At 40.8% G+C, this 19,626-nt stretch overlaps 1 pseudogene across 1 annotated transcript in view; it reads left to right on the top strand.

Annotated features, from left to right (window-relative positions):
* LOC117077385 overlaps positions 1-19,626 on the top strand; it is a 76,661-nt pseudogene that overhangs the window by 9,222 nt on the left and 47,813 nt on the right. Inside the window, exon 3 of the transcript XR_004434757.1 lies at positions 1,394-1,573. The product of XR_004434757.1 is annotated as a raftlin-like (transcript). The remainder of the gene's footprint in view (positions 1-1,393; positions 1,574-19,626) is intronic.

Consider the following 19,626-nt stretch of genomic DNA (forward strand, 5'->3'; position numbering starts at 1 on the left):
ATTACAAGCATGTGCCACCACACTCGGCTAATATTTTGTATTTTTGGTAGAGATGGGGTTTCATCATGTTGGCCAGACTAGTCTTAAACTCCTGAACTCAAGTCATATGCCTCCTTGGCCTCCAAAATTGCGGGGATTATAGGCGTGAGCCACTGTACATGGCCAAAAATACCCTGTTAATTGATAAAATTAATTTTAAAAAGCTGGATGTGTAATGTTATGCTGACATTTGTGTAGAAGGGGAGGGAAATATGTCAACCTATTAACTTTTGTATGAATTCTTTGATTGTTAATGCATATACACAAAAAAGATAATATTGATTGCCTCTAGGGAAATAAATGGAGGAGGTGGAGGATAAGGCTAGGATGCAGACTTTTCACTGAGTACACATTTGTACCTTTTGAATTTGAACTTCGTTTCCCTTCTCAAAAACAAGTAAATTAAAAATCTAAATTTTAAAATAATTTGATAAGTAAACATATTCCTGGTTTTGATTTGTGTAATTCTAATGCTGAGATAGAATGTCTTTTCAAATATTGGTTAGCCTTTTACATTTTTTAAGCAATTGCCTATTCATATATTTTGCCCATTTAGAATTTATTTTGGGATAGAGAGGGTTTTGCAAATTAAAGAAATTAGCCCTTTGTCTTAAAGGTAACAGAAATTTTGTTCCAGTTTGTCCTTTGACTTTGTTTATGCTACTTTTGCCACCTAGTATTTTTGTATTTGCTCAGTGTAGTTTCCTTCTTTTCCCTTCCCTTCTTCCCTTCTTCCTTTCTTTATTTCTGTTTTCTTTCTTTTTCTTTTTTAGTGGCTGGGAATGACTTTTTCATTGTAATCACTGAGAAGATGACTCTGGATCGAACACATTCCGTTATTATTTTACTTCATTTTTGAGACAGGGTCTTGCTCTGTTACCCAGGCTACATAGAATGCAGTGACCCAATCATGGATCACTGCCACCTCTCCCTTTCCAGCTCAAGCAGTCCTCCCACCTCAGCCTCCTGAGTAGCCAGGACCATAAGCACCAACTAATTTTGAGGGTTTTTTGGTTTGTTTGTTTTTGTTTTTTGAGACCAGGTTTTACCATGTTGCCTAGGCTGGTCTCCAACTTCTGGACTCAAGCTTTCCATCATTCTTGGTCTCCCAAAGTGCTGGGATTATAGGCATGAGCCACCATGCCTGGCCAATATCCAATCTTTAATGCCTTTGGGTGATTTGGAAAATGACAGGCTGCTTATGAAGTCTGTTTGGAGACAGTAAACACTGGGACAAACTCATTTTAGCAGTAACCTAGAGGATCTTCCCCGAGGGCAAGGGGAGAGGGACTTGGGCAGGGCTGGGTGAGTGTCCTAGTGGGTCTGTGATGAGCCTCTGCTCTCTCCACTCCAGCAGAGCTCCCTGGATCCTCAACAGTGAGGCTCTGTGTGACCTGACTTCCCAGCTCCTGGTGCTGTACCAGCAGGGCTTCTTGCTGGTGGCCCTGCACCCCTTTGTGTAGCCCTCCTATGAACAGGAGAAGACACCCCTGGAGCATATCTCTAGGGCTATCCTCCTCAAGAAAAGCCACAGGTTGAGGCCTCCATGGGTAAATGGGTAGCATCCTGCTGTGGCTAAGCTATGCTGAATAAAGGAGAAATGAAAGTTTGGGGTTGGGGGATTGAAATTTGCATGCAGTCCTCAGGGTCTCCATACTCAGACAGGTGAGGCAAAAAGTTAGACAACCAGAGAAGTTTCCTAGCATCCTGCAACGAAAAACAAATACATGTCTAACTGCAAGTAGAGGGTTCCATTTAACATTCTTTCCCTCACTCAGCTAGAAAAATGTCTCCTCAGAAGTATATACCCAGAATTATGCAATTGGTAAAAGTGTAATACATTTAAACTGAAAGGCGGCTGGAAAATGCAATAATTTTGTTTAAAGGCTGTATAGAAACTCAATGTCTTTCCCCAAAGTCTAGAAACATTTTAACATTTTGAGCTTACCATAAATTCTGTCAATCACTTGACAGTTAAAAAAATACAAAAATAAACATAACCTAAATAAAATGCTGTAATTGGTTTGGTCTTGATTTAGGTTTTCGGGGTTTGGGGATGTTTTTCAGTTTGCCTTGCCCAGTTGAATGTTTATGCCTATATTTTGATTGGGCCTAATTAAGAAAAGAGAAGTGGTGTTAGTCTTTCGAAGGAAACAATATTAATTTTTTTTTTATTATTTTAATGAGGATAGGGTGGAGAGAGCAGTTTGTTTTTGCTGCTTTCTTAAAAATAAAAGTTAAAATGAAGTCTGAGAAAGGGAATCAGATGTGTCTTTTGGCCAACTATCATAGAAGGAATGATAATGTGCCACATTTTAAAGAGAGAGTGCAGAGCAGCTCCTCCTCTTTCTCTTTTTAAAGTCACTTTGCAGGTAGACAAGCATTTGGCTGATGTGCTCACAAGGGACACCTGTGAGACATGAGGTTGTGTGACTAAGACTGACTCCCCTTCCCTCCCTTCCCCCCCCCCAATCTCTCCCCTCTCCTCCCCTTCCCTTTTCTTTTTTCGTCATGATTGATTAAGCTCTGGGACACCTAGTCTACATCAACATAAATTAGAATTGGTGTGAAAGGTGGTACATGTCTTTGCTCAAACCCAGAATTCGCACATTATTATTGGTTTCTTTATGTTGATTGGCTGTTGATCATTATCTGGGTCAATCACAAGAATAATTATTCTGGGGGCTGCAGTGGTTTTAAACGACACTGATATATAGGATATGTATAATGACAGCAGCTCCTATTTAGTGAGCACTCATTATGTGCCAGGCTTGATCATTATCACTTAATCCCTATTATATGCCTATGAAATAAGTGTCATTTTGTCCAGGACTTCATGTCTAAAACACCAAAAGCAACGGCAACAAAAGCCAAAATTGACAAATGGGATCTAATTAAACTAAAGAGCTTCTGCATAGCAAAAGAAACTACCATCAGAGTGAACAGGCAACCTACAGAATGGGAGAAAATTTTTGCAATCTACTCGTCTGAAAAAGGGCTAATTCCAGAACCTACAAAGACTCAATCAAATTTACAAGAAAAAACAAACAATCCCATCAAAAAGTGGGCAAAGGATATGAACAGACACTTTCTCAAAGAAGACATTCATACAGCCAATAGATACATGAAAAAATACTCATCATCACTGGCCATCAGAGAAATGCAAATCAAAACCACAATGAGATACCATCTCATACCAGTTAGAATGGCAATCATTAAAAAATCAGGAAACAACAGGTGCTGGAGATGATGTGGAGAAATAGGAACACTTTAACACTGTTGGTGGGACTGTAAACTAGTTCAACCATTGTGGAAAGCAGTGTGGCGATTCCTCAAGGATCTAGAACTAGATATACGGTTTGACCCAGCCATCCCATTACTGGGGATATACCCAAAGGATTATAAGTCATGCTGCTATAAAGACACAGGCACGTGTATGTTTATTGCAGCACTATTCACAAGAGCAAAGACTTGGAATCAACCCAAATGTCCATCAGTGACAGAGTGGATTAAGAAAATGTGGCACATATACACCATGGAATACTATGCAGCCATAAAAAAGGATGAGTTTGTGTCCTATGTAGGGACATGGATGCAACTAGAAACCATCATTCTCAGCAAACTGTCACAAGAACAGAAAACCAAACACTGCATGTTCTCACTTACAGGTGGGAATTGAACAATGAGATCACTTGGACACAGGAAGGGGAACATCACACACTGGGTCCCATTGTGGGCAGGGAGTAGGGGGGAGGGATAGCATTAGGAGATATACCTAATGTAAATGACGAGTTAATGAGTGCAGCACACCAACAAGGCACATGTATACATATGTAACAAACCTGCACGTTGTGCATATGTACCCTGGAACTTAAAGTATAATAATTAAAAAAAAAAAAAAAAAAAAAGGTGAGAAAACTGAGACACAATGTTGAATTGTCAAGATCACACAGATGGCAGCAAGTAGAGCTCTGCCTTGCTCCCAGGAAGGCTGACACCTGTACTTGCATTCCTTTTTTGTTTGTTTTGCTTTTTTTTTTTTTTTTGAGAAGGAGCAAGTCGTCCAGGCTGGAGTGCCGTGCCCTGATCCGGCTGACTGCAAGCTCCACCTCCTGGGTTCATGCCATTCTCCTACCTCAGCTCCCGAGTAGCTGGGACTACAGGTGCCCGCCACCACGCCTGGCTAATGTTTTGTATTTTTAGTAGAGACGGAGTTTCATCATGTTAGCCAGGATGGTCTTGATCTCCTGACCTCATGATCCGCCCACCTCAGCCTCCCAAAGTGCTGGGATTACAGGCATGAGCCACCGTATCGGGCCCTGTACCTGCATTCTTAATCCTGGCATGAGTCACATCCTGTGTCCCTTTACTCACAATGCTTGTGGAGAATCACTTTAGGAAAAAAAAGTAGGGAGGAGATCTTTGATATTCCATAAAGAAGCACTTCTATTACTCAACCTTGCCCCCTCAGTAGTCTGTAAGTAAATCAGAATTTCCACAAGGAACCAGAACTGACAGATGTGTTATGTGGATTACATAAGGCATCCATTGGGATCCAGGGATTCTATTCTGCAGATTATGTGATAAGCCTTAGTGTTTAAAGGAGACAAGTCCATTTGGGTCAGATCACCAGCGAATCCTTCAGTGTGATCTGTCATAGGTCATGACGTGAGCTCAGGACTTGGCCTCAGCTTAATCAAAAAAGGTTAAGATGTGTCTTTTTTCTCCCCTGCCATGTGACAACACTTTTAAAACTTTAATGTGCCTGTGAGTCTCCTCGGGATATTGTTAAAGAGCAGAGTCTGACATAGCAGGTGTAGGTGAGGCCTGGGACTCTACATTTCTAACTCATTTCCAGATGTGGCAGATGCTGATGGTCTGTGGCAGGCACTTTGAATATCAAGGGTTGGAGGACATAATTCTTTCCTGGCTTCAGGCCTGGCACTCAGCAACACTACTGGGGCTTGCCACTTTACTCCCAGGAGAGCTGTAAGCACCAGACTACATTAGAAAGTACATATGACTTGTGGCAGGAGACTCGTGTTCTAGGCTGCATTTGGCTACTAGTAATTAGTGTTGTGCAGGGGGCACATCAGTGGACTTTTCTGGGTCTCCATTTTCTAGCTGCTACAATGAGGGACTGGTACTACGTGATTTGCCTTGCGCTGAACTCTTAAGTTATCTGATGTGGCAAGATGGGTGAGGAAGCCTGTCTTCAGAAATAGGAACCACCACTTTCATGAATAATGTGTTATAAGCCAGCAGTGAAGTTGGGGGCTCAATAGGGGTTCTTTACTTCCACTGAGGTAGCATGAACAAATCAACTTACTTTCCAGAAGACAAAAAATGAGCAAACTATTGAAAGGAATGAAACATTGTATGCCAGAGAATTTTCAAGAAAGGGAAGTTGGCAATCTCCTTGGGTTTGAGCTCACTTTAGTCCAGAGTTCCTGAACTGCCTGCCTGATGAACTTAATGAATATTTCAACTCCTGGACAAGCAGATCCAGAGAAGGAAATTCCTTAGGTAACTTTGTTTTGGGTCTTGGAACTGCCTTGATTTTTTTTTTTTTTTAAAGAAAACTGCAAAAGTTTGATAATGTGTCATGTAAAATGAGCCAGAAATGATCAAGAGGATCACCCCTAATTCCAGCCCCAGTAGTACTGGGTGGGAGGAGTAGTAGAAGTTGGAGACAAAGTCATTGTAAATTTTAAAGTACAGGAATTTTCTCTTCTAGCAAATACAATAACTGCATCTTTTTGTATTATGAGGAAAAGACCCCAATAATCTTAAAAATAAGTGAACAAACAAACAACAAAAAAACCCAACATGGCCAGCTGCAGTGGCTCACGCCTGTAATCCCAACATTTTGGGAGACCAAGGCAGAAGACTCTCTAGAGCTCAGACATTCTAGACCAGCCTGGGCCACATAGTGAGACCTAGTATCTACTAAAAATTTAAAAAATTAGCTGAGTGTAGTGGTGCACACCTGTAATCCCAGTTAACCAGGAGGCTGAGGTGGGAGGAATGCCTGAGCCCAGGAGGTGGAGTCTGCAGTGTGATGTGACTGTGTTATTGCACTCCAGGCTGGGCAACAGAACGATACCCTGTCTAAAACAAAACAAAACAAACAAACAAAGCAGTACTTTTTCTTTGTCAATAGGGAGTTTAAGTAGTAAAAACAAAACAAAGGAAGACTTTTGTGATTAATTTTTAAATCAGACAGTTAAAGTGACACTTTTCACAAAGTCTGCTGAAGTTCTGACACCTATAGCTGCTGTTAGACGAAATGACTTCACTTTTAAAAGGGAAAGAAATATTTAGTTAATATTTTTCAAGTGGAGCCCATTGAAAGAGATGTAGATATACTTTGTAGATTATCGCTAGTCCAAATGAAGTTCATTACCACAAATCACAATGAGATGACTGTGTGGAACTTCAGCATCAACCTAATGGTTTTGAAGGGTTCACATCAAATTTTTAGCAAATAACTGTGCTTTGGGATATGCCAGAACCACCAAACAGAGCCCCTCAGGCCCACATTTATTCCTTCACACATTCACACACACTTGCTGAAGGTGTACTCTTTCCAGGGTATGGTGCTAGGAGCTCTACGTGGTGGGAAGTTAGAGAGTGCAAGCCCCAGGCTCAGTTGAACATGGAGCCTGCCTTCCAGGTACTTGCAGTCTAACTAAGTAAATGAAATATGTGTCTCCTGCCATGTTTAGTTGGGAAAAGGAGATGCCACCTCTCACAGGAAGGGAAACCAAGGAAATGTTTCTGGAGGAGCAGCTTTTAACTTGAGTCTGATTTCTTTTGTGCAAACATGGGGCATAATAAGCATGAGGCAGGAAGAGTTTATTTCAATCTCCTAATAAAATGTTTTCTAGTGGTGTTTGAATAACTGGAGATCATTGATGCCAGTCTAACTAATTTTTAATGAGTTATTCCAAAAGTAGTTCTCAAGTGCAATAACATTCCTCTGAGCTTACTGCCATTTTGACAGATTTCACTCACATCCATGAAAAAATCACCTGATTTTTCCTTTGAAAATTCTAATAACTGCCGTTTCATTTTACCATAGCAGGCCAAGCCACACATCTAACTGTAAATTGTTCTTAATTCTAAGTGTATTGAATTTAGTCAAGTCCGTTACTTTGACTCAAGTTACTTTGACTCAAGAATGAATAGCTGAATATGAAATACTTAGCGAACAAGTAGAAAGAGAGTTTGTACTTCATTTTCGCAACTCTTTCTTTGGAACACTTAGTGATTTTTAATAGACAATATAGTTGCACTCATTCTGAATTCTAAGTATAGTTTAGTTATCCTTCATTATTTTCAAGTAGTTTTTTTAGAGTGAGTTGCTAAAGATCTTGAAACTTGATGGCTAGGAGAAGTCAGTTATTAGAACGTCACTTCTGATGTTTCACGAGTGTGGGTTTAATTCTAGGTTGTTTTATGGTTTTAGATGTAAGTGCAGTATCAAAATGCATGGTGCTGGCCATTTTTCAGCTGTTGAATTGTCATTGTTCACACTTGGAGCTAGGGTGTTCTTGGTGTGTTTTTCATCACTAATGAGTTGAGGTCATTTGGCTATAGCTTTCGTAGAGTAATGCCTTACATGGTCCAGGGACCAGGACACTAAGGAACTCTGTGGACATTTATCAGGCACCTTTTGGCCTAGGACTTGGGTGGGGGCTCATGGAGACGCTATAGTTAACGCAGAGGCTGTAATTCTAAAACTCTTGCAAAAGGTGGAAAATGTGTACAATCAAATTTACCTTTAAAAATCTTTTGAAGTGCCCATAAAATGTAATACTGTGGCATCTCTCTACCTGACCGATGCATGTTGTCCTTCAGGACTGGATCAGATTGCTTTTCCAACAGTGAACCCCGTGGGGAGGTAAGCTGGTTTGGGTTTATAGTGAGTATTCATTGGAATCACACCTAGGGTGGTGAAATGTTTGCACCTAGGGAGGTGTTTGTGGGAATTGACATTGAGAGAACAGGAACTGCACGTCTCCCTTCTCGAGTTCATTCTGGGGCACATCTGCCTATTGAATAGAATAACTGGCACTGTTTTAAGTGGTAAACATTTATCCCTTTTAGTTGGATTTTTCTAAGGTAAGCATGTGTATGTAATTCACCATGCAAAGATGACTCTAAGGAGCTCCTAGATTTCAAGAAACGTATCTATCTACTAGGGCACTGCAAAAAATATATATACAAATTATATAATTGCCCAGCTAAGTCTACAAGTCTTGGTTTGAATCTCTAACCTGAAATTTGTTAGTAAGAATGTTTTAGAAAAGGAGGCTCTGTGGCTCTCATTTGCTCTGAGTTGGGGATGATGGGTAGATAGGAATAGGGAGAGAAATAGTGGGAAGGGCCTCCCCATTATTGACATTGTGGAACAAGTGGAACGTGGTGTCCAAAGGGAAACAGTGGGAGGGCAGGCATGAGAAGTCTGGGGGCCTGATGCTGGAAACAAGCCTGGGGGAGGCTCTGTGTGGAGCTGTGGTGAGCCCCTCAGGCCGGGGCCCACTTCTATAGCTGCTGACTTAGCCAAGGCTTGTTCTAGTCCTTGTTCTAGAACAGATTCCTCCAGTGATCCTTAGCAGAGATGCAGTGGGTTGCTGAGAGCTACAGTGAGCTGCTGCATCCCAAATTGACCATATGCTTGGAGTCTGTGAAATGTTTCCTCTTAGGCCATATCAGCAAGCTGTACTCAGCAACACAGATGACTCACTGAGTCAGGCTTGACCACCCAGGGTCAAGTGATGCAAGAGAAACAATTCTTTTGGCTTTTGCTGTTTTATTTCCAGGAAAGTAAATCTCAGAGAATGCTCAGCCCTTATCCTTTGTTCCTCCTCTTGAGGCCCAGAACCTAAAATCCTGAAGACTCTGTCTTTATTCTAAGACAGAGCTTGCAAAATCAGATCCCTACAGCGGCCTGACTCATTGAATGGGGACTCTTGGGAAGTGGTGAGTCAATGCCTCACCTCTGTCCTATGGTTATCAGGTGTTGCCAGGTCTTGTACTTTTTTCAAGAAAAGCCAGAAATCTGGGTTTTTATGTGAAAACTTCTCTTTTAGCCTCACTTTTCCAAAGTAGCATTGTTTGCCCGTAACCCATGCCACTGGCTGCCATCTTGCAGCCTCTGAGATTTCTGTGTAATGCTTACATCAGTAGAGGTAATCATGCACCCTTTGAGCTGCTCATCCTGCCTTCGACACACAGCAATTGCTGGAATCTCAGTCTCTCCTGTTACTGTGTTTCAGATGTCTGCCCACCTCCACTCCCTTTGCTGAATCCTCTTCCATCTTTGGATTTGGATTGCTTGCTCAGAGTGCCAGGCCTTGAATAGATGTTGCTCAATAGATTTTGCATGAATTGAGTGGGATAAAACCATGCCCTGGAATTTTGCTACAGATTTTCACTAAAGGACTAAATTCATTATAAGATAGATCTGTCTTTGGTTTACATATTTATCAGTAACAAAAGTATATCTTGATAATGCAGCCACATAGCACAGACCTCAAGTAATGGGACACACACACACACACACACACACACACACACACAATCCTTTCATTGCCAAAATAACAGTGATTTGCCACAAGAATAGATGTCCATTATTTTTCACTCTTCTTTTTCTTTTAAAAGACATTCAAAGGATGGCCTTCAAAGAAAGGAAATCTTTGCAGACCTTAAGTGAAGTACAAACGCATTATATTGCCTTTTTTTTATAGCCTACAAGATAATATGAACATTTTCTTTGGCATTTGAAAAGGGCAAAATTGGGAAAGTACAAAATTATATTGAAACTAAAAAGAAAATCCTTTAAAAAATTATAGTCGAAAGTGTCCTCTTTAAGTGGTCTTGTGTCTCTTCATGTCTAATTTTTACCAATTACCTTGACTCTTGGGAGAATTATAGGGCTTCTAGAAAAAGGTTTCATAATTAAGCGAAATACACAGCGGGTGGTAACGCCTACTGGGGTGTGCCCTAGAAAATGCTCACACGCGAGGCCGAGGATCAGCCCTGGAGTGCGCTGATTGTTGGAATCACACGTGGGGAAGAAAGTAACGGTGGGTTTAGCACTGATTGATGCATGCTACTGTGATGGGAAACTGCAGCCACTGGTTTATTCCCAGAGAGCAGACACTGAGGAAGGTGAATTCAGAGGCCTTGCTTAAGGCAGAGTGGGGAATGAGAAGGTGTTTGTTTAGCTAGTGGGTCATTATTTTGGATTCCGATTTAGGAAGGGCAAACACCCGTTGCTGGCAGCTGCCCCTCCTTTCTGGTGTCCTATCTTTCCTCATCAGTTTTCTCGAGCTTCCTGAGGGGTGTGGAGGATTTGATTAGCTCTCAGGGCTGCCACCGTACCCCCTGAGGAGCTGTCCAGCATCACCAAGACTACCTCAATTTATTCCTCCTATTTTCCCATCTCACTGTGGAGTGACACCCTTTTTCTGGTGTGTTGAAGTTTCAGGATTCACCGTTAATTATTGTGTTTGCACTTCCAATCTAATATGCCAGCGTAAAGCCACATTCTCTTGGGGGAAAGAATTTTTTCCAATCCACACTCCTAAATGGCTTGCCAAGTTACTCTTATTCTCTTCCTCCAAAGCATCGGCCTTATCCCGGTGGAGAGAACGAGAGAGACGTGCATGGTTGGTGTGAGAGCTCATTTTCCCCACTGCTGTTCTATAGCTGTCCTTGATTGACCTGTGTCTTTCCCCACATTTTATTTTTATTTTTATTTTTTGTTTCTTCTGAAGAATTAGCACACTAGTGATTTCCAACCTCTCCCCAGAACGATTTTGAAATGACAGAGAACAGCGAGCAGGTACCCAAACAAAAGCAAAAGCACTAAATTTCTTTGAAATTTCCTGTTAATCTTAAAACTCGGGTGAATACTTCACTACCATGAAATGTCTATATTTGTTTTTTAAATAAAATAGAGGTCTCCTCTTCCCACATGTACATACAATCTTTAATAAAAATTGACTCTCTAGAAAGATTTATTTGGTAGCATTGCAAGGTAGACTACAGGGACACTGAGACATGATTTTGAGAATCGTATGCATACAGTGTAGGTAATTTAGTTGCAAATAATTTTACTAAAGCATTTGAGTTTTCTATTTACATGTCTATCTCATATGAAATATAGGAACCCAGATTGTCTTACTTTAAATCTTTGTGGCAGTCTTGTATTGAATAGTCTATCTATTCAACTCTGTTGAATTGAAAATTGAAATTTTTTCCTCTTTGTCAATCAGAAGTAACTTAGATTTTTGTGTGTGTTTTTCAAGCTGAAAAAGATATAATGGGCATTACCAGTGATGGGTCCTGGATAAGACTAGTAATAGAGTTTTACACTTTTAGATATGAATGCAGAAGTAGGTGAGATGTAATGTTCAGATGCATGTAAGTACATTATTAGTGATTTAAGTGTTCTTGAGATTTTGATATAATGGTTGTCTCTAAAATCTATCCAAATTTTACATTTTAAATGATTGAAAGATTGAACTATTTACAAAGATGTAAATGCTATAAAAATGCTATAAGTATATGAAGATATGATAAACATGAGTACATCATTTCATTCACTTCCTATTCATCGACCATGAGTTGCAACTTAAAATGGCTACAAAGACTTTAAAAACCAAATTAGCAACTTGTATTCACATAACACCTGTTTCTGAGAGTCTGAGAGCACTTTGCTTCATTCCTGTATGTTTTCAGTATTATAATTAATTCTCACTATGTCCTCATCATGGTTGTTTTTGTTGTTAATATTTGTCAAAAACATTATTGTGCTTTCAGCAGAGGTTTTAGACATGCACTCTTTTGTAATTGAAAGGTACCATGGTCTTCCCTCATTCCCCACTTCTTATTTTATGTCTAGGAAAATGAGGCTGAAGAAGTTCTTAATGACTTCTCAGTTCTGAAGTTTAGAGTGGGTAGTGGGAGTGTGTGGTGAGTATAGAACTCAAGTTCCATCTTGAGACTCATGGCACAGAAATACATCGTCTTTCAACTCAGAGGCCCCAGAGCTTATAGAAACATCCTCAGAGAATTCTGAGAATTTTCTGGGCTTTGTAGCATCCCCAGTCCCCATGGCTACACTGTGGGGTGAGAGGCTTTGCTAATTCCCCAGCTGGTTTTAGAATATAGGGCTGCTAGTGCAAACCACTTAGAGCTCCCCACATGGCCCCATTCAGCAGGCTGGCTGGGTCTTGTCAGTTTCTGCACCAAATGATTATATGTAAATAATGGTTCTAGGATTATCAGTGTGTTTTTTTCTCTCTGCTCCCTAAAAACTAAATAAAAATGTATTTATTACGTGTCTATTGGGTCCTCTAAGGTAGCAGTCTTTGTTAGAGAGAATGAGATGGACACAGTTCCTGCTCGCAGGGAATTTGTAATATATTGCTATAGTTTATGTCTCCAAAATTGCTCCGTCAAGCAACCTGGATCTCTTAGGAACATAATGCCCCCTTTTCTCGTAAATAACATTTATGTGTTTGCAGGTACTTCTTCATATGATTTCTCATTTTTGATAACAGCCGTCATAGCTACTATTTATTTACTGCTGTGACTGGCTGGAGTCCTTGGTCATTGCTTCATGATATGCATTATCATTATTCCCAAAAGCCAAGATGAAGGAAATGAGACTCAGAGTGGTACTTGTCCAAGCCAGTGTCCACACATTTCGTGAGTGGAGAAACCAGGTTTCACATTGGCACCTGTCTTCTAATAGCATTCTTCTTTAATTGTTTGGCTATGAGGGCTAAGGTAGGTAAGGGTAGAATTTCTCAGCCTTGGTACTATTGACGTTTTTGTGTATGGGACTGTCCTGTACATTGTGGGACATTTAGCAGACTCTCTGGTGTCTACTCACAAGATTCTACTAGCAAACCCCCCATCTCTGCGGTTGTGACAGATTCCAGACATTGCCTAATGTCTGCTGATGGGCAAAACTGCCCCCGTTTGAGAACCAGTGGGTTACTTAGGGAGTAAGACAGGGAGTCTAACTTTTATTTTCTTCTAGGTAGCCACCTTTGCCAAGAGCACTTACTAAGTTAACATAACTTTGCCGTTGAATAAATGCCACCTTTATTATAGTTAGGATTTCTATATGTACATCCCAATCTATTCCTGATTCTTCATTGTTTCTTTGATCTACTTATTGATTTTTGTGCCAGAACCATGTTATTTTGATAATAAATTTGTAATGTATATTAACATCTAGTAGGGTACTATTCTTTTTTTTTTTTTTTTTTTTTTTTTTTTTGACAGAGTCTCGCTCTGTCACCAGGCTGGAGTGCAGCGGCGCAATCTCGGCTCACTGCAACCTCTCCCTCCCAGGTTCAAGTGATTCTCCTGCCTCAGCCTTCCGAGTAGCTGGGATTACAGGTACGTGCCACCACGCCCAGCTAATTTTTTTGTATTTTTAGTAGAGACGGGGTTTCACCATGTTGGCCAGGATGGTCTCGATCTCCTGACCTCGTGATCTGCCCGCCTGGGCCTCCCAAAGTGCTGGGATTACAGGCATGAGCCACCACGCCTGGCCAGGGCACTATTCTTTTTTAGGATCTTGACAACTTTTGGACATTGATTTTTCCATATAAAGCCTGAAGTAATTTTCTTCAGTTCCTGGTAAACTCTGTTGAAATTGTAGTTACATTAACATACTAATTTAAGAAGAATTTCTACCTTGTGTTTTCAAGAACGTAATGTTCAATATTATTGTTGGAGGTAAATTTTATTTCAGAACTTCATAATAATTCTGGAAAATTCTATGTACTATGTAAACAGTGGTTACCAAAGTGGGGTAGACATATTAATCTTGAAGGAGAACTGAGGTGTCCATTTTTATATATTTTATTGAAAAATTAGGAAAGAGATGATGTATCATAATATTTCGCATTCAGGTTGAAGGTGGTGTCCTGGCTTGATGTGTACGTCAGAGGTCACCTGTGCTGTATGGAGCAGGAGGGACTGCAAAAGAGCTGGGTTCAGGGAAGCACTTCCAACTAAGATGTCAGTGAGGTGAATTAGTGGATCGCTTTTGGTAATTTTAGCTAAATTCACTCTCATGAAATATACACATGGCTTTAAAAATTTTGTATGAAGTGATTGCAAATGGGAGAGAATACCAGTAATGTAAATGTAAATTCCTTCTCTCTCTCTCATGCACACCTGCGGAAATGGCTACACTGACCCATCTCTCCCTGTAAGAGCTTTGTGGGACATAGTGTGAGATTAAAACACAATGTCGGGCCGGGCACGGGGGCTCACACCTGTAATCCCAGCACTTTGGGAGGCCAAGGTGGGTGGATCACGAGGTCAGGAGATCGAGACCATCCTGGCTAACAGAGTGAAACCCTGTCTCTACTAAAAATACAAAAAATTATCTGGGCTTGGTGGCAGGTGCCTGTAGTCCCAGCTACTCGGGAAGCTGTGACAGGAGAATGGCGTGAACCCAGGAGGTGGAGCTTGCAGTGAGCGGAGACCATGCCACTACACTCCAGCCTGGGCGACAGAGCAAGACTCCATCTCAAAAAAAAAAAAAAAAGAAAAGTGGATTATAGTTCCATTATTCTTAACAATGAATCTCATTTCAAGTGTATATTTTGCCTTGAGGTATTTGCTATTAATAGAAAATTATAAAATATTGCTTATTTCATCATTTCTGATATTTACATTATTCTGTTTTGTGGGTTTTGTTTTATAACATATGTAAGATGTTAGTACAGTGGTACTCAGGAATTTTTTTCTGGCAGGCTGTGTGATCAGAAAAATTTGGAGACAATTGATCCACTCAGCATTTGAGACTCACTGGAACTGGTGGTTCCTGAAGCAGTCAGAATCTTGCTACTCAAAGTGTGATCCATGGACCAGCAGCATCAGCATCTCCTGGGAGCTCTTAGAGATGCAGACTTTCAGGCCCACCCAGACCTGTTGAATCAGAGTCTGTTCTTTAACAAGGTTCCAGATAATTAGTACACACATTAAAGTTTGAGAACAGAATTAAGCTGTGTTTTCCTGTAACACAGCCATTAGCCATGTATAGCCATTTAAATTGTTAAAATTAAGTAAGATTAAAAATTCTATTATTCAGTTACAATGGCTGCATTTCAGGTGCTCACTAGGAAAACCTGGGTAGTGGCTATTTTACTGGACTGTACAGATCTAGAACATGTCTATCACCTAACTCAGCTGGGGGCGTAGGTGAGATGATTTGGAAAAGAAGAAAACAATCAGCCAAGTTTAATGTAGAACATGTGCATTAAATGCACATAGAGAAGAGAATTCCTGTAAACTAACTGGAAAGGACCCATTAGAGTCTTATGAAGACCATTCCTATGTAGCTATTATTGCTATTTTTGTTGGCAGATATGTGACTTTTCTGAACCAGTAAATATCAGGCAGACTGCTTTTATTCAGTGTTGTATTTGTGATAAAATATTATTAATTATGCACCACTACTAATATTAGATCTTTCTATATCTGTCAATGTAAAGGAGAGCCTTGCAAGATTCTAGAGAAAGCAGGAACCTTCCCCAGCTCCCATTTCATGTGGCTGCTCTCCTCTTTTCTGTAGCCCAGCTAGCTGGGAATTGAAATTCTTTCACAGCTCATTATATAAGGAGCATTGAGGCAAAGTTTGTCTGTTTTCCTCTTGGCCTTTAAGGTTACCAGAGCAGTCCTTGTAGTGCACAGCGGCAGATAGTTTGTCTCCCAGGGAGCTGGCCCTGACAGTAAGGAGTGAGCCAGGATGATTTCTCCAGAATAAATAGTAGGATGGAATAGTGATGTCCTTGGTAACATGTCCCCAGTAGGCATGCATAGCTCCCTGAGGGAGTGTGTTATAGGGTTATTACTTTCACATCTCCCCCATCATGCCCAGAATGTTCCCAGAGAAACCAAACCTTTTTCCACAGAAGTACTGAATGTTTTCTGCTGGAAGGGGAAGGGAACATCAGAAGAAAGGACAATGACTCATCTGTGGACAATGACTCATTCTTCTCCTTCTTTGTGCTTTCTACTTCACAACTTCCCTTGGGGACCCTATAGTGAGGTGTTTTGGTGTTTTAGTCATGAAATCTTTGTTCATGCCTATGTCCTGAATGGTATTGCCTAGGTTTCCTCTAGGGTTTTTATGGTTTTAGTTCAACATTTAAGTCTTTCTTAAGTCTTTAGTCCACCATGAATTAATTTTTAAGTTCAATATTTAAGTCTTTAGTTTAACATTTAAGTCTTTAATCCACCATGAATTAATTTTTGTGTAAGATGTGAGAAAGGGATCCAGTTTCAGCTTTCTACATATGACTTGCCAGTTTTCCCAGCACCATTTATTAAGCAGGGAACCCTTTCCACATTTCTTGTTTTTGTCAGGTTTGTCAAAGATCAAATGGTTTTAGATGTGTGGTGTTATTTCTGAGGCCTCTTTTCTGTTTCATTGGCCTATATATCTGTTTTGGTAAGAGCATCTTGTTGTTTGGTTACTGCAGCCTTGTGATATAGTTTGAAGTCAGGTAGGGTGATGCCTCCAGCTTTGTTCTTTTGGCTTAGCGGTCACTTTTTCGGTTCAATATGAACTTTAAAGTAGTTTTTTTTTCAATTCTGTGAAGAACGTCATTGGTAGCTTGAGGGGGATGGCATTGAATCTATAAATTACCTTAGGCAGTTTGGCCATTTTCACAGTATTGATTCTTCCTATCAGTGAGCATGGGATGTTCTTCCATTTGTTTGTGTCCTCTTTTATTTTGTTGAGCAGTGGTTTGTAGTTGTCCTATAAGAGGTCCTTCACAACCCTTTTAAGTTGGATTCCTAGGTGTTTTATTCTCTTTGAAGAAATTATGAGTGGGACTTCACTAATGATTTGGCTCTCTGTTTGTCTGTTATTGGTGTATAGGAATGCTTGTGATTTTTGCACATTGATTTTTGTATCCTGAGACTTTGCTGAAGCTGCTTATCAGCTTAAGGAGATTTTTGGCTGAGATGATAGGGTTTTCTAAATATACTATCATGTCATCTGCAAAGAGGGACAATTTGACTTTCTGTTCTCCTGATTGAATTCGCTTTATTTCTTTCTCTTGCCTGATTGTCGTGGTCAGAAATTCCCATACTATGTTGAATAGGAGTGGTGAGAGAAGGCATCCTTGTCTTGTGCCAGTTTTCAAAGGGAATGCTTCTAATTTTTTCCCATTCAATATGATGTTCACTGTGGATTTGTCATAAAAAGCTCTTGTTATTTTGAGATACATTCCATCAATACCTAGTTTATTGAGAGTTTTTAGCATGAAGGGCTATTGAATTTTGCCAAAGGCTTTTTCTGCATCTCTTGAGATAGTCATGCGTTTTTTGTCACTGGTTCTGTTTTGTGATGGATTATGTTTACTGATTTATGTATGTTGAACTAGCCTTGCATCCCAGGGATGAAGCCGACTTGATTGTGGTGGATAACCTTTTTGATGTGCTGCTGATATCCTTTCTTCCCTTGATTGAATCAACTACTGAAGCTTGTGCAAGCATCACAAAGTTCTTGTGCCATGGTTTTCAGCTCCAGCAGGTCATTTAAGGTTTTCTCTACACTGTTTTTTTTCTAGTTAACCATTCATCTAACCTTTTTTATAAAGGTTTTTTTCTTCCTTGCAATGGATTAGAACATGCTCCTTTAGTTCAGAGAAGTTTGTTATTACTGACCTTCTGAAGCCTACTTCTGTCAGCTCATCAAAGTCATTCTCCATCCAGTTTTGTTCCATTGCTGGCAAGGAGCTGTGATCCTTTGGAGGAGATGAAGCACTGTGATTTTTAGAATTTTCAGCTTTTCTGCTCTGGTTTCTCCCCATCTTTGTGGTTTTACCTACATTTGGTCTTTGATTTTGGTGACCTACAGATGGGGTTTTGGTGTGAATGTCCTTTTTGTTGATGTTGGTGCTATTCCTTTCTGGTTTTTAGTTTTCCTTTTAGCAGTCAGGCCTCTCAGCTGCAGGACTGTTGGAATTTGCTGGAGGTCCACTCCATACCCTATTTGTCTGGGTATCACAGTGGTGGCTGCAGAACAGCAAATAGTGCAGAACAGCAAATATTGCTGCCTGATCCTTCCTCTGGAAGCTTTGTCTCAGAGGGGCACCCACCTGTATGAGGCATCTGTTGGCCCCTACTGGGTGGCGTCTCCAAGTTAGGCTAGACAGGGGTCAGGGACCCACCTGAGGAGACAGTCTGTTGGTTCTCAGAGCTCAAACGCCATGTTGGGAAAACCAAACCTCTCTTCACAGCTGTCAGACAGCAGAAGTTTCTGCTGCCTCTTGTTCAGCTATGCCCTGCCCACAGAGTTGGAGTTTATAGAGGCGGTATGCCTTGCTGAGCTGCAGTGTCCTCCTCCCAGTTCGAGCTTCCTGACCACTTTGTTTACCTACTCAAGCCTCAGCAATGGTGGATACCCCTCCCCTTGACAGGCTGCAGCATCACGGGTTGATCTCAGACTGCTGCCCTAGTAGTGAGCAAGGCTGAATGGGAATAGGACTCACTGAGCCAGGCACAGCAGAGAATCTCCTGATCTGCCGCTTGCTAAGACCGTGGGAAAAGTGCAGTATTTGGGATACAGTGTCCCATTTTTCCAAGTTCAGTCTGTCCCAGCTTCCTTTGTCTAGTAAAGGGAAATCCACTGACCCCTTGTGCTTTCTGGGTGAGGCGACTCCTTGCCCTACTTCAACTTGCCTTCCATGGGCTGCACCCACTGTCCAACCAGTCCCAGTGAGATGAACCAGGTACCTCAGAGTTGGAAATGCAGAAATCACCTGACTTCTGCATTGATCATGCTGGAGATGTTCCTATTCAGCCATCTTGGAAGGGACCACCTCAAGTATTTCTTAATTTTGTTATAGGGAACAGGTTCATTGTATTTATATAGGTTTTGTTCATTTTGCAAAGATGGTTCATAAAATTTTGGGAAATCTTTCCCTGTTGTTCTGGGACCATTTTGAGGAAGGTGCAAGTTATTTCCCTGCCCACAGCTAAGACCAATTGTAGGAATAAGAAATACCTCTCTTCTACTCGCCCACTTCCTTAGACAAAAATCTCAGCACAGTTCTCATTGCTGCTGTCCTAAAATATTCTTTCTCTCTTCCTACATCACACACAATGCCACCTGCTTAATCTTCCAGAATCTATCGTAGTATCTTTCACTCTAAGGCCACCTGGGACTCTTCTTTACTTCACAGTTAAGGCAAGTTCCATCCTTTCTCACTTTGTTTCCCATAATTCTGCCCCAGTCTCTGCACAGCCCACAATCATAGACTTATTCTAATGGTGGATTGACCCACACATTCCCAAGACTCATCATTGCAGCTCCTGCTGAATTACAGGCAAACCACACCTTCACACACCTTTTGTCTAACTGACCTATTTATTTTTTCTATCATATAACCCATACTTTTCTCAATCCAGACATTCAGTACTGAATTTCTGTTCTCAGGCCTAGAATGACCTTTTATCCATTGTCTCATGACTAACTTACATACAGCCTCAAAGACTAAGCTCAAATGCACCTTGCTCCTTACATTT

This window comes from Trachypithecus francoisi, unplaced genomic scaffold (assembly GCF_009764315.1).
Source record: "Trachypithecus francoisi isolate TF-2019V2 unplaced genomic scaffold, Tfra_2.0 Contig00202, whole genome shotgun sequence".
NCBI classification, from domain to species: domain Eukaryota; kingdom Metazoa; phylum Chordata; class Mammalia; order Primates; family Cercopithecidae; genus Trachypithecus; species Trachypithecus francoisi.